A 14190-nucleotide genomic window follows, 5' to 3' on the forward strand; every position below is an offset into this window, starting at 1 on the left:
AAATCATTACCCAGCTCTGCCCGCAGTCCCCTCCCCGCGCCAGGAGAGAAGGGACGACGCCGTTCCCTCTCGCGCACGCAGTCCCCTCCCTTCCCGGGGTGCATCTGTGCTCTCTCGGTCCCGATAATATGATGTAGATAAGGCCTTAGACTCAAACGACTTGGATTGCATCTTTGGGTCAATACAGCCCGTTTTATGGCCGTTCCTGCGCAAACATTTTGAAAAGGGCTGCGGGGAGGCGTTCGCGCACATGCACCGTTCTTCCAGGGCAAAGCACTGGTCACGTCACATAACGCCCGTGCCGATGGCACCTTGCATGGCTACCAGCCCTTGGGAAAAAGACCAAATGACGTCACTTGAAGCTGGTGGAGAGCAAGAGTCGGTGTAACCACCGGTTGAAGACCGTCAAGATAGGTCAGCATTGAGAACGTGAGGCCAACACCAAAAGTGCTGCACACCAGATCATACCTTGAGTTACTACTGGAAGGGAAAAATGAGGCTTTGTTCCAGCCATCCGTGGGGTTTCACCCTGAGCTATAGGCAGAGGGGAGGTGACTTCTCCCACCCACCAGTGACCCACTGACCCTGTCACCCGTGTCTTCTCCTGGCTCCAGGCAGCCCCAATCTCCCAGAGCTCCCATTGAGAAAGAGCTCGGTTGTGGTTGCGAGTTGTTAGGGCAGAAGGTTTCAAGCGATGGCAAATGATGAAAATGGAAAAGGTTGGGAGGAACTGGGCAGAGTCCCTTGCAGATGTGCGGTGTTGCATTTCACGCTGACCCATGCCTGGCTTTTCTGGGAAAGGCCTGTGTTATGGAAATACAATTCCAGTTTTTCCCCACAGGACTGTCTTTTTTTTTTCATTTACTGAATTTTGCGCAGAAGTTCTTCCCTTGTTAAGACTCATGAGCTGTACTGCAAAAGACTGGAAATAAAGCACAGCCATGCAAAGCGATATAGTTTGAAGTGCTTGGTTTATTCCTGGTTTCACCTTCCAGATGCCTTCCCTGACATTACAGTTCCCTCTCCAGTGACGTTGGTTTGTGTCAGAGGGCCTTTCCTTTCCATGAGCTGTTCTGTGAGATCCAGTTCAACATCCTGTTGAATCTGGAGGAAAAGAAGAGTCTTGAGAAATAGGGGGACCTGTTGCCAGAAAAGAGGAGGATTGCCAGACTGCCTGAACTCTCACTGAACCGAGGAGCAGGGCGGCCCCATGTATCCTAGCAATCTCCAAATAGCAAGAAATATGCCAAAACTGAATTTTGAAATGTCTTAGATATACTCATTTTGATTTCATCCCCGTTTCACTTTTTTTTTTTAAATGGATTTTTCCATATCCTAGGGACTTACAGTGGACATTGCAACGGGTTAACTCTAGATAGGCTTTTCCCCTATAAAGATTGGGTGCAGGAACACTTAGCTTTATTTTCTTATCATTTCTGGGGCATAAAATAATTTCATGTGCCATAGATATTTTTTTTTCCTTCTTTCCTTTTTTAAGAGCATGTTGTAACTAGTGGTACACAAATGACTCCTTGGTTAGATAAGATGGTATGTTTTTATCCTTGGACTATGCCCCCAGGCTTTCAGTAATGCCAGCATCAGCTAAGTTAGCATCTGATTAGTCGTTCTTGCCTCTTACTCAATGCCAGTCTTGATTATGCTTATTAATCTAACACATTTTTTTGAACTGAGCTGTGGGCACAATCCTGCCAGATTCTCAGCACTCTGCTACTATGGCAGCTAAGAGTTCTCACATTTGTACAATTCCAGGGGGTTTCGTATGGGTTTCTCACCATTAAAATAGCCATATTGGTATTTACCTTGTTTTTGGGCAGTTGTGGCCCAGAGAGAAGAAATCTGGGCTCCTATCCTGATGTTGTTGGCTTTAGAGATCCCTCAATGTTCTCGATCTCTCAATCCGAAGTGAGTTAAGACTTATTTCCAATGAAAGCTGGGCAACGAGGACGCGCTTGGATCATTTTCATTCTGGGAATGAGAAAAGGGTATTGGGAACGAGAAAAGGTTATAGAGCAAATTTCATAGTTCACAACCAGATTTCAACATCACATCCATATTCATAATCAGGACTGACTTGTTATGGAAGGTGGTGTTGGAGTGATACTACGCGGCATTTCTATCTATTTCAAACAGATGTCACCACCCTGTTCCAAACCACTCCAGCACAAAAGCAGCCTTGAAGAGTATTAAAACTTTGTTGAGGGTTGAACAGTTTCTTCTTTTTCCTCTTCCTGCTTTCTTACATCACTTTCTGAGTCACAGCTGCAATTCAGCTGTGACCTATTCAAGGCTGGGACTGAGTTTTATTAACATCAGGAGAAATCTAGCTCACTTTGAGGTGCCCTCAAATCTGCTCAGCACTGCTCATTATTGCAATGAAGTGGACACCTGTCCCAGCCAAGAGCCAGAAATCTCTAGCTGGTTTCTTCATTACCTTACCGTGATTTAACCTGAGAGAGCAGACCAGCTGGGGAGCTAGGGAGAGATGTCTCTCCAGTTGACCTCAAGCAAGTGTTAGACAAAAAATATCTTCCCTTTGATGTGGGAAACAGGCTGGTGGCAGGTGGGAGAGGGCTGGTGTTTGGCTCTCGGTCCTTTGGCATCACCCTGAAGGACAGCAAACCTGCAGTTCCTTTGCTCTTCTCACCAGCATCTCCCAGAGTGTCCACAGGACACGCATCAGCCTCGGTCGGTCAGTCTCTGGTGGGAACATATGACAAGGACACAAGAGGCTCTTTGGGGACAGGAGGGATCTCAAATCCTTCACAAAGCGTGGAAACAGTAAGAAAAGAGTTGAAGGTAGAGATCTGTGGGGTTGATCAACAGCTCTTTGCTGAGACACTCTTCCCAGGACTTGAGCTCCCCATGGGCTGCAGACATGTCACCTCTCCAGGAGCTACTTCAGCAACATCTGTGTGTGTCTGCAGATGTTCTGGCCCTCCCTGCAATGTGCCAGTGCCGAGAAGAGCCGACCAGGTCAAAACAAGGGCTACGACATTGAATGTATGAGGCTTTGGGAGAAAATCCTGGATTCTGGGGTGAGAGGAGACCTGGTGGGGCTGAAGTCAGGCTCTGATCTTTCTCCACTACCTGTTTCTAATCTTCTCTCAGTGCAGAGAAAAGATGGGGCTCCTCAGGTCCTTCCATAAGCCAAGTACTGACCACAGGTAAAGGTAACTCCAACATGATTCAGAGATATTAACCTAGTAAGTAGATCTATGGGTTTGAAGAGTTTTCACCAGAATGGAACAGGAAAGCAAAAAACCATCTGCCTGCCCCATGTGGCTTCCTTTTTTCACCCAAAGGAGGAGGAAGAGCCTGAGTGGGGAACATGTGCTCGGCGCAGATGCCCGTGCTGTGAGGGGGGAGCAGCCACCCAGCTGCGGACCCCAGAAGAAACCCCACTAGCAACAGCAACAAATACTCCCCCTTGGGTTTGCTATGCCCCGCACACCAGTTTTAGCAAGCGGCCTTACAAGAGGGGAAGAACTTCTATGTAAGAGCCCTCCCTCTGGGCCACAAAACTGATGCTTGCGTAGGTGAGTTGACCACAGTGCATTGCATACAGAGATAATTGCATTTTTTTGCAAAACACCTTGCTGGTTTGCCAACGAGGGGACAGGACCAGGGGTGTCTGTCCTTTCCTTGGGTGCTTGGGCATTGGCTCACCTGCACAGGCATCTTGGGTGTATGTAGAACCAAAGGCAAAACTGGATGGTATAACACAGTCTTCCCAGTTTGCAAATTGATGTCAATCCTCCTCCATATGGACATAAGCTTCTTTTTAATATGTTTTCCATTTATTCCTTTTTTGACTCAGCGAGGCTGGATATAGCTGGAGGGTGCAGGGGAAAGGGGAGAAGGGAGAAAAAAAACGAGTTATGTTTAATAAAAATAGTATGAATGTTCAAAGATAGTGCTCTGGGAATGAATCAATATGGTTTCTCATATGTGCTGCAGAGAGGACAGAGGGCAGGCTCTGATGAACACATGGTCCCAATAAGACGACACGCTTATTCCTAGAAATAAAATTCAGATGCTTTGGGGAATGCTTGTTAGATAAGATGAAGTGCAGAAAAGGTAAGAACTCTTTGATTAATTAAGAGAGAACACAAAGTATCACAAGCAAGCCATCAGAAACAACATTTCTTTGGAGAGGTAAGTGGTAGGAGAAGATGTTTGCAAGCTATGGCAGCTGCACATTGATCCCTGGAGGCTGGCTTTTAAAGGAAAGTAACTCCATGCTGCACATAGGGAGAGGTCTCTGAGACTCTAAAACCTAATGAAAGACTTGTTGCTATGCAAAATGATGAGCCAGACTTAAGCCACTGGCTGTATTTTTGGCACAGAAGTTTTCCTTTTTTTATTCTTGGAAGCACATTTAAAAGCCCTACCACTGTTTTGAAGATTTTCTCCATCTGAAATGCACCAACAATTGCATTCTTGCCTGAACTTGCAGGGATCCACCAATGTTCAGGTGGTTCTCAGGTACCAGAAGCAATGGTAGCCATAAAATTACCTACTTGGAGAGAGGGTGTCTGGATAAAAACAATAATTGAAAGACAGAAGCCAGTAAGGCCTTTTATTCTGGGTAAGGTATAATTAGAAACAGTATGCTTCTGAGATTATAAGCAGTGTGAAATCATACCATTAGCGTATAATTACAATGGCAGATGTGACAAATTTATCTAGACCAGATGTCTATTAAGTCAGTTCCCTCGTTTCATGGGTGCAGTTTCTTATGATATATATCACTGAATAATATTTATGATACAGTTAGCAGCAAAATCTCCTTCCATTTTCAGGTATTTCTTATTATAATGAACCTTACATCTCCACAGTGCTGTGACTTTCACAGTATAGTGAGGAGCTGCTTGTTCTTCCAGCTGTATCTTCTAAAAACATTTTGTCTGTGTAGTCATTATGCATAAAATAAAAACAGTTTAAGAAATTTCTTGGGTAGTGTCTTTCTATTTTTCAAAAAAGCATCAGGCCAATTCATTTACTGTGTTTTAAACTCACTGTACATTTAAAAAGCAGGACAGTCACTAGGAGCATCAACATCATGGCAGCCTAAGCTGAAGGTCACAGGACTGATCGTGGAGGATGCTGATGAGGATTAAGGCTGACATTCAGCATCCTGTGGTGCTGGGCACAGCCATATGGACCACCGTCGGTTCCAGCCTCCTCCACTCTCTGAATAGGTGGAAACCCAACAAAGGCAAATCACTCCATTAGTGATGTCAAAGCTGAACAATTTATTTCTTCCAGTGCTGTGGAAGAGCTATGTGAACAAGGGAGGGGAAATGAGATGTGGCTCCAGTCTTACCACTTGCTCATTCCTCTACAGTTCCCAAAAGGCCCCTCCATCCCCAGCTAATACCATTCCCATTAAAGCTAATGGCAACTGACCAAGAAACAACATGTCCCCCCCCAAAAAAAATTTAGCCAAAACCCTCAACACATGTTGGGTTTGGCTTGGGGGCAGTTTTGCATTAACTCTCACTTCATCCCCTGCTGGAAACCCATCATCATCAGTAGCTGTGCCTCAAAGACCTCCAGGCATGACAGAGATCCTTTAGAGTCCCAACCCACCAAATCTGGGGTTGTTTAGACATACCAAATTTCTGGACTAGTCATGAGACACACCCTGAGGTGGTGAACAAAATCTGAGCAAGGACAGAAGCTTTTCTCCATTTTCTTGACAGCATCTCCAGCAGGGTTGACATTAACCATACAGACTTCCCCATGATGGACATGACATGATGGACAATGATGTGATGGACATGGGATAACATCACCTATCATACAGGATGATGGAGAGGAGAAAAGCAAAAGACGTGAGGATCAGGACTTTCACCTCCTTTCCCTCCAGACAAACTTATTTTGCTTTACTGCTGCCAAACACATTCATTTAGCATGTACTCATTTTGCTTTTAGATCAATTAGATTCAATTTTCCATAGCAACTCTTTGGGGAAAATAGAAAGTTAAGCAAGCTCCAATCAGTATGCTGAAAAAATTCCTTTAGGATGATTTAAAAAAAAAAAAACAAAAACAACAACAAAAAATCCCCAAACAACAACAACAAAAGAAACCCACCAAAAAAACTTATTCCAACAGGTTTGAATGATGGATTCAGGTCTTTCCAAATTATCAAGCACAAATAGCACAGAGACCCTACTGCCGGCAGTGATTTCAGGTTGGTTAGTTCATGAAATTCCCAGTTATTTCACTGACTGTTCAGCACAGATGAAAACTGAATTGGTCTTGGGGAATAAATAAGAGTTTTCACATTCTTCTGATGACCAAAGGTTAACCTGATGGCTTATTCTTTCTGAGTTCATATAACTTTCGTTCTTGGCTACAGTGTGTTTGGCCAAGGCCAGAATTTCAGAAGCGCTAAGTGCTCATTTAGTTTTCTAAAAATGAAACAGCCTGAACTTCAGATCTGTTGAGAAACAGGAGCTCCCACTGGGACTAACAACTGGATTTGCAAAGATATTTTCATGTAGCCATAGGTCACTGGTATTTCAGAAATAAATCCCCTTTTTTTGGACACCTGAGTAAAATCTGAGCAAAACCTCATTTCCCAGTCTATATGGGGTCTCCTGGAGCCTGATGCCCTTCGCAAACCTGTCCCTTGCTGGCAAACACTTCATGGAAAACACCTGATGCCTGCATGCACCAGTCTGAACTTCTCTGTTTTCCATAAGAAGGAGTAAGTTCTCAGAAAGAGGAAATGCCTGCAATATTTTTGAAACAGCATATTTTTCCTCACATCAACAAATACCTCTATCAGTGGGTATTCCTTGGGGATATTTCAGAGGACTCCTTGTTTTTTTTCCTTTCTTGAAAGAGATCAGTTAATCAACATTTGAAATAATGATGAAAAAAAGGGAACAAACTTCATTAAATACTTTTTGGGGAAAAGAATACTTGTTGGTTTCAAACTGATTTCTCATTTGTAATTGAACTTTGAAATTCACAGAAGAAGGGAGGGAAGTTAAAATATTTAGTAATGAATAAAATGAAAAGTACTAAAAGGACAGAAACAAAACATTTTGGTTCTTATTTTTGTTTGCAAACATCAGTCATTGTACCAGCTTCTGACTTGAATTTGAGACTCTTAGAAACTTGCTTTCTGCTCAGTGCATATGGCTGAGATTTCAAAAGTTATAATTAGCTTTATTTTACGTTCTATAACTAAGAGGAAAGTCATGGCCCAGGTAGCAAAACCAACAAATTTGGGGGAACAACACATTTTGTATAAAAAGATAAGAAATTCAGAATAGATCATATCTGACACCATCAACTCATGAAAGCATTAACACGTTTGTCAAACTCCAGCTCACTCACCAAAATTAACATATAACTTATGTCAATGAACACATTTTAGTGTCTCACAGGTGAGACTTTTCACAGTATTTCACACTCTGGCAGGGAAATGCTCTGTTTCCCCTCACTTCCTACGAAGATGATATACACTTCTTTTCCATGGGAATCTTTCCTAGGCTGGGCTTACATGAGAAAATCCATACTCGGATGAAAGCAAGACTTTGGGCCGAGCTCTGCTCTGTCTTAGACCAACCCAGCCCAAACTCCTCCAAACTGTCAATGTATTCAACACTGAATAGAAAGTGGAAAACATACTTTGGAGCATGCTACCCAGAGAGCAAAAACATATGGAAAAAAACAAAGGAGAAGTACCCAACCTTCCAGTCCTTCCCTCATTCACCCACTTCATCGCCCTTGGGATGAGCTGTTTCCCCACACACTAGTCCAGATTTATGCCAGCCAGAGAAATATGGGGTTGCAGCAGACCACCTGCTCCAGATCATCGTCTACCACACCGAGCAACTCAGTTCTCCTAATTTTTGCCATCCCAGACTAAAGCTTCATATCTGGACTGGAAATGTCAGTATCTCTACAGCCACTAAAGAAAAATTGGCATGTCATAGAATCATAGAATCATTTAGGTTGAAAACGACCTTTAAGATCATGGAGTCCAACCATAAACCTAACACTGCCAAAGTGCCACATGTACATGTCTTTCTGAATACCTCCAGGGATGGTGACTCAACCGCTTGATAACCCTTTCAGTGAAGAAATTTTTCTGAATATCCAATTTAAACCTCCCTTGGCAAAACTTGAGGCTGATTCCTCTTGTCCTATGTCCAGAGGGTGATTCATCCCAGACTAAGACAGGTCTCCAAGGGACCAGGGATGAATTGCATAGCGATGCCAATCTCTCTAAACAGAGCACGTGGGGAACGTAGGTGACTTACACAACCTGCAATTTTTGGGGGGAAGGTGAAGCCACAGAAGATGAATTCCCCCTGCCAACAGAGAAAACGACATACAGAGCCATGAAGAATTAGGCTGGATTCCTCAGCTGCAGGTGACATCAACCTCTAACTAAAGCAAATACCTCAGCCTGACGCGGGGCTGGCAGCAGGAGAGGGGAGAGGAGCCAGGGAGAGGGGAGCAGCATTACCTCACCCGCTACTCCTTGGAGTAGGCATGGGACACGTCTGGAGCACTCCGCTGCCTGCGGGCAAGCTTTTGGCTTTTCTTGCCGAAAACGACATGCCATTAGTCAGGAGTAACCAACCTTGAAAAGAGTATTTGCTATGACTCCCATCTCCCCTGCGAACGACATTCCTGCCACTTCGAGCTTTTTCGGCTGCCGTGTTGACACTTCTTCAGATCTGTCATTAGCTCAGCTGAAGAGAAAACAGAAACGCTATTCAGGACCCAGATCCAATGTGGGAGGTTAGGAGTGCAAATTCTCACTTCACACTGAAAGCACGATGAGTGGTTTATGTTGCTGTTGTTCTTTCTATTTTAGGGGATGCCTTTATTATTTTATAAGCCCTTTTCTATCATATAAAGCACCCTTTTTAAGGTATTCTTCTGTCAAATTCATGCTCATATATCTTAAAGTGTAATCATCTCCAACGTTCCCCAAAATTAACCCAGGACTTAGGGTTTGGCTTGTATCTTACAAATTCCTGGTTCTGGGTCTAAAAACATTTACCTTGTTCCTTGGTTTTCTTTTGTATTTTAAGACTTCTGTGGTGGAATCTAGGTCCAGCTTTACCACTATGAGGACCAAAATTTCCCCAAAGTCCAGCTTTTCCAGTTGTAAACTTTTTGTAAATCATTCTCCTCTGTATCTTCACACTATATTTTTGTTACAAGAGAGAAACCAACAGATTTTTGGCTCCGTTCCAGAGAAGCATCAAGAATGAGTTGACCTTTGGCTGTGTTCATATGAATCGTCATCTGTGTTACAGTAAACAGCGAAGCTGAAAGCAAGGTTCCTAGCAGGGAAATTGTGCAGCATTTTGTCGAGTAGTTTTGGTTTCTGTTCTTGTCCCCTAGATTTTCAAGCTTTGCCACTCTTCAGATAAATTAATAGTTCAGGACAAATATGGAGTTCCTCCAAACTACTCCTTTCAGTGTTGTCTTCTATGCAAACCAAGTGCAAATATAAAAAGCTCAGAAAGGATAAAAGACATACCACTTAAAAAAAAAAAAAAAACAACAAAAATACCCAAAACGGGTCAAGTCCTCTTTAGCTGCAATAATCCATTATATATTTTCAAGTCTGATCTTGCAGCTCTTGCACACACACAAAGATCGTGTTGGAGCTCGGCACCAGGGTAAGAAGGAAAGATCTTCAGCCAACATGAGTTGAGTGCTCTGGAGAAAAAAACCTTCCAGTTATGCAGGGGACTGGAAAGCTGAAGCAGGCACAAACCTAAAGAAATATTAATATTTTTTTTAATGATGGGTTATCTGAAATGGTTATCGCATAGAAATTAATGAGACCTTGGGGACAATATCTATGAGTCTTAATGGATAACATCAAAGGGATAAGGCAAAAAGAAAAATGAGAAAATCAATAGGAAAAGAGAGTTTAGTCTAGAGAACTGAGGCACAGGAGCAGCCCCCATTTTATCTGTTTTTAAAACAGGAGATGAGAAAACCCAGTAGTTCCTAGGAATCACTGCATGTCTCTGTTCCACAGCTGCGCATGCAGAAGCAGTCATTATAAAATATCCATCGCAGCTAGACATTGAAAGATAGAAAATAAGAATCATCAGCAAATATTTAATCCAGCACTGTCATTCAGTAGCTTATGCTGTGGTGCCTTCACAAACCAAAGCTCTGAGTAACATTAACGGCACTCCACTCTCTGGAAAATGCGGGAATGCGGGAAAGAAATGCTGGTATTGGTTGGGGTGCATATTTGTACCCTTACAGTCTTTATCTGTCATCTCGAACAAGCTATCAGTTCTACATCCCATAGGGACTTTTTCTTTTTTCTTGTTACTGGTAGACATATCTTTTAAAAATGCCTTAGTGACCATGAAGAAATCTGATATAACATAGTTAGTCAACAACATCCATAAACCAAGAAGTGGTTGTTCATCAAAATCAATGCATACCAGATGCCTCTTACTCAACTCCTGGAGTTTCAGGATTACTGCATTCATCTATAGGAGGATATATTCTGCCTTCTTCATCCAAAATGAGAAGCTTTTTTAAAAGTATTTGGGGCAAATTCAGACAGATTTTTCTTTCTAAAAGATTCTCCCACAAAAAAGTGGTAAGTAGACATATTGACGTGTTGGAAAGATGCTTTTTATGACTTTAAATTGGAGAAATTATTGTAAACATCAAGCTATATTTTCCCCATAATATCCATTTTTGAACACTTCAGTCTTTTCCGGACTGCCTTACTCATAATTGCTGCTGTCTTAGACTAGTGGGTATAGTAAAAGAAAGTGGCTGTTTACCGAGTGACAAATACACACATATACAAAACTCCTAGTTTCACAGATGTTTTCAGGAAGCTATAACCCCTGATAAATCTTTGCAGACCACTGAGATGAATAATATTTGTGGATGCATTTTTGAGGCTACCAGACTGGAGAGGTATTTGTGGCTGCGGGCTTTGCCACTCACATGGAAAAGTATGTTTTCCTTATATCCATCATATAGGCTATATTTTGCACATCTGTCTTTAATTAGACCGATTTCATATCTTAAAGAGTACATGACATCAAATGAATCATTTAGAAATTGGAGTTAATCAGCAAATGACACAGTCCTCTTTTTTTTATTCATGAGTAGCCACAGTGTCAAATTTCCCTCAAAGCACAGTTTTTAGCAAATCTTCTGAACCCAAATATGTAGTAAATGTCAAGGCTCAAGGACAGATCTGACATGCATTTTTATGCCATAAACCAATTTACATGACTAGTGATCACACTGAACTAGTCCTTTTATTAGGGAATAGCACTGAAATGAGGAGGGTTTTGCAAATCATAATCTGATCCACTTAGTTCAGTAAGACTATACGGATGCAAAAAGTATTAAGCTCCAGTCTAAATCTAATCGAAAGGGACACACTAGCTGGCAAATTGCACAAAAACCCTTCATTTTATCAAAACGACCTCATGGATCTGAACCAAGTTTCTCCATCATCTACTTCTCAGCCCTGTGCCCAGTCCTGTGACAAGCAAGATCCTTCCTAACGTGGAGACCCGAGCCCGTTCAGAAATACGTCCTTACCATAACGATACCTTTGGGACACAGTTTGAGAAAAGGGCGACAAAGGAGGAAGCTCATCTCTGCTCTTCGCAGACCTATTTGAAAGGGATTTTTTTTATTATTGGAATGAATATGACCACAATGATTTAGGCTGAATGAAATACGGAACATCCCTCAGCACCCTCCAGCTGGTTCTCTGACTCCAAAGTGACCATCTGCAAGCTTCCAGATGCCGTTCTCAACCTGAATCATTGCATGATTTTGCCTTAGAGTAACAGGGGGGCAAAAAATTAGGTCTCACACCAAACTTCAATTCTGAACGCTAACGATGTTTTGGAAAAACTCTGACAAAGCTGAATCCGTGCTGCTAAACAGTGAAGAGCAGGAAACAAAAAAAACCCCAATTTTTCTTCTTTCCTTTTTTCCTCCTCCCCAGGTTCGGTTGTGTACTTGCCCACTTCAACAAAAATTTCCTAGAAAGTTCGGGGCTCGCTTACCTTGACAGTCAGGGCAGTTACACTTTAGCTGTTGGTAGTTCTGCTTGTGGAACAATAATCCCAGGGGAAAAATCCCACCAGTCTCACAGAAACAGTGTCACTGGTTTACCTACTGCAAATAGAGGAAAAATGGGGGGGGGGGGGGGGGGGGGGGGAAGAAAAAACACAGTGGTATTTACAACACACATTGAGAGAGAGAGAATACATACCATGTTACGGAAATAGGATTTTGCAATACTTTGAGAATTAGCTACTAGTGTATATATATGTGTGTGTATATATTGTATATAATATATATAATGTGTATATATAGTGTAGAATACATATAACATGTATATTATATAGGTATCTAAGTACATACATGGGATATGAAAGTTATCTGTCCCATCCTTGCTTTGCCTACTGGTTTATCTGATGGCCCAGAGCAGAAGGGACAGAGAAGTCCCTCCTTGCCCTGTCCTGGGTTTACCCTGTGGCTGCCAAACTCAGCGACAAGCTGGCACATCTCTCGTTTTCTTTTCTGCCCAACCTGCATCGATCCTGCCTCCTCACGTTACACAAAATTTTGAAAGAGTGAAGGAAAGATTTAACAGAGGAAAAAGTGATGAAAGATAAATGGAAGGTCTTTACCAGCTCTAATAATAATTGCTTTCAGGAGCCCATGCATAGGGAGAAAAAGGGGCAGCATCCACACTAATGGGATGATCTGGGGGGGGGCATAGCTAAAGTGCAGTACCAGATAATGTGCTCAAACTCCCAGTACTACAGCTATTTTTCCACTGCCATGTGGAATAACCTCATCCCTGTTCTTCTGTTTGTTTGGCTTTCTTTCCCCCAGATATTTCAGGGGGAGAAGGGGGAAAACAGCCTTAAATCCTGGAGGAGCTCTCAAACCCAAGCTTCATTTCTGATTTCAGTTATGTTTAGAGCATAACATGGGTTTGTTATTTTGTGGTCCCTTGATGAAATAGGTCAGTGTGGCCTCCCCAGTTAAAAGCTGCCTGCCAATTATACTTTGCTCCAGGCCAAAATTCTGCATAAAAACACCAATGAAATATTAGCACAGGGAAAAGGCTTTTTATTGCTTTTATTTATATTCCAGCAGCACTTCGGGGATGGATGCTTCTAGACCAGGTGCTGTTCAGAAATGCAGTAAGAAACAGTCTTTGTTTATAATAAATGAAGTCGATAAGACGTAGGAAGGAAAACTGAAGAGTGAAGCAAGTTGTGCAGGCTGAAAACAGAGGCCAGATCTGCTCAGTCCCAGATGCATGTCTTTCCCACTGGAAATTTAAAAAATTTAAAAACTGCAGCATTATGAGATGTACCTGAATCCGGATCTCACAGTGTGGGAGAGAGTTTAATCATGCATCTAATTATTTTAATTTAAAGAGGCACCAAGGAGCTGATCCACAGTGCTGATTCCTTTATGCAAAAGAAGAAAGACCGGGGCAATTACTGAAAATTGTCTAGCAGCGTCTTACGAGCCAAGAGACTATCCATGAACTTTGAGTGAAACACCATCACCGTGGACTGAAATCAGTCCATTTGGGCCAGAATTTAATTGATGTGTATAGAAGTTACCTACAAAAGAAGACAACTATCACTACCAGGACTCTGTTTTCCCAATTTTATAGAACAGGTCATCTCACATTTCTCCAGGACATTTCCAGCACCTCTGCGTGCTTCCAGTTAGGACTTTCTAACTTATGTTGGCCATCATGAATAACCAGCCTGACAGTAGTAAGCAATTTACACTCCATACTTGCAATATTCTGTTTATACAAGTAGGTTTTTGGCCCATTTTTCTACTTAGAAGAATATGCAACACTAATTACATTGCTTTTTTTTTCCAGGACAGTTGATAGAAACACATCTAAAAGGCATATTTCCCTAGGCAACAGCATGCTTTAATGAATTCTTATTGCACTGGAAATATTTGTATTTTAATCTGTAAAACAGAGATTAGGCAAAAAGAGTTCTAATGTTGCTTAAGCACTTCATGCTAAGCAACAATTTAACTGTACTTTAAATTAAAGAAAGAGTGCAATTTGTTACTTTTTGTCCTACTAAAGGGAGTTGGACACATTTCTTCACCAAATTGAGTTTTT

Source organism: Buteo buteo, chromosome 11, assembly GCF_964188355.1.
Source record: "Buteo buteo chromosome 11, bButBut1.hap1.1, whole genome shotgun sequence".
NCBI lineage: Eukaryota > Metazoa > Chordata > Aves > Accipitriformes > Accipitridae > Buteo > Buteo buteo.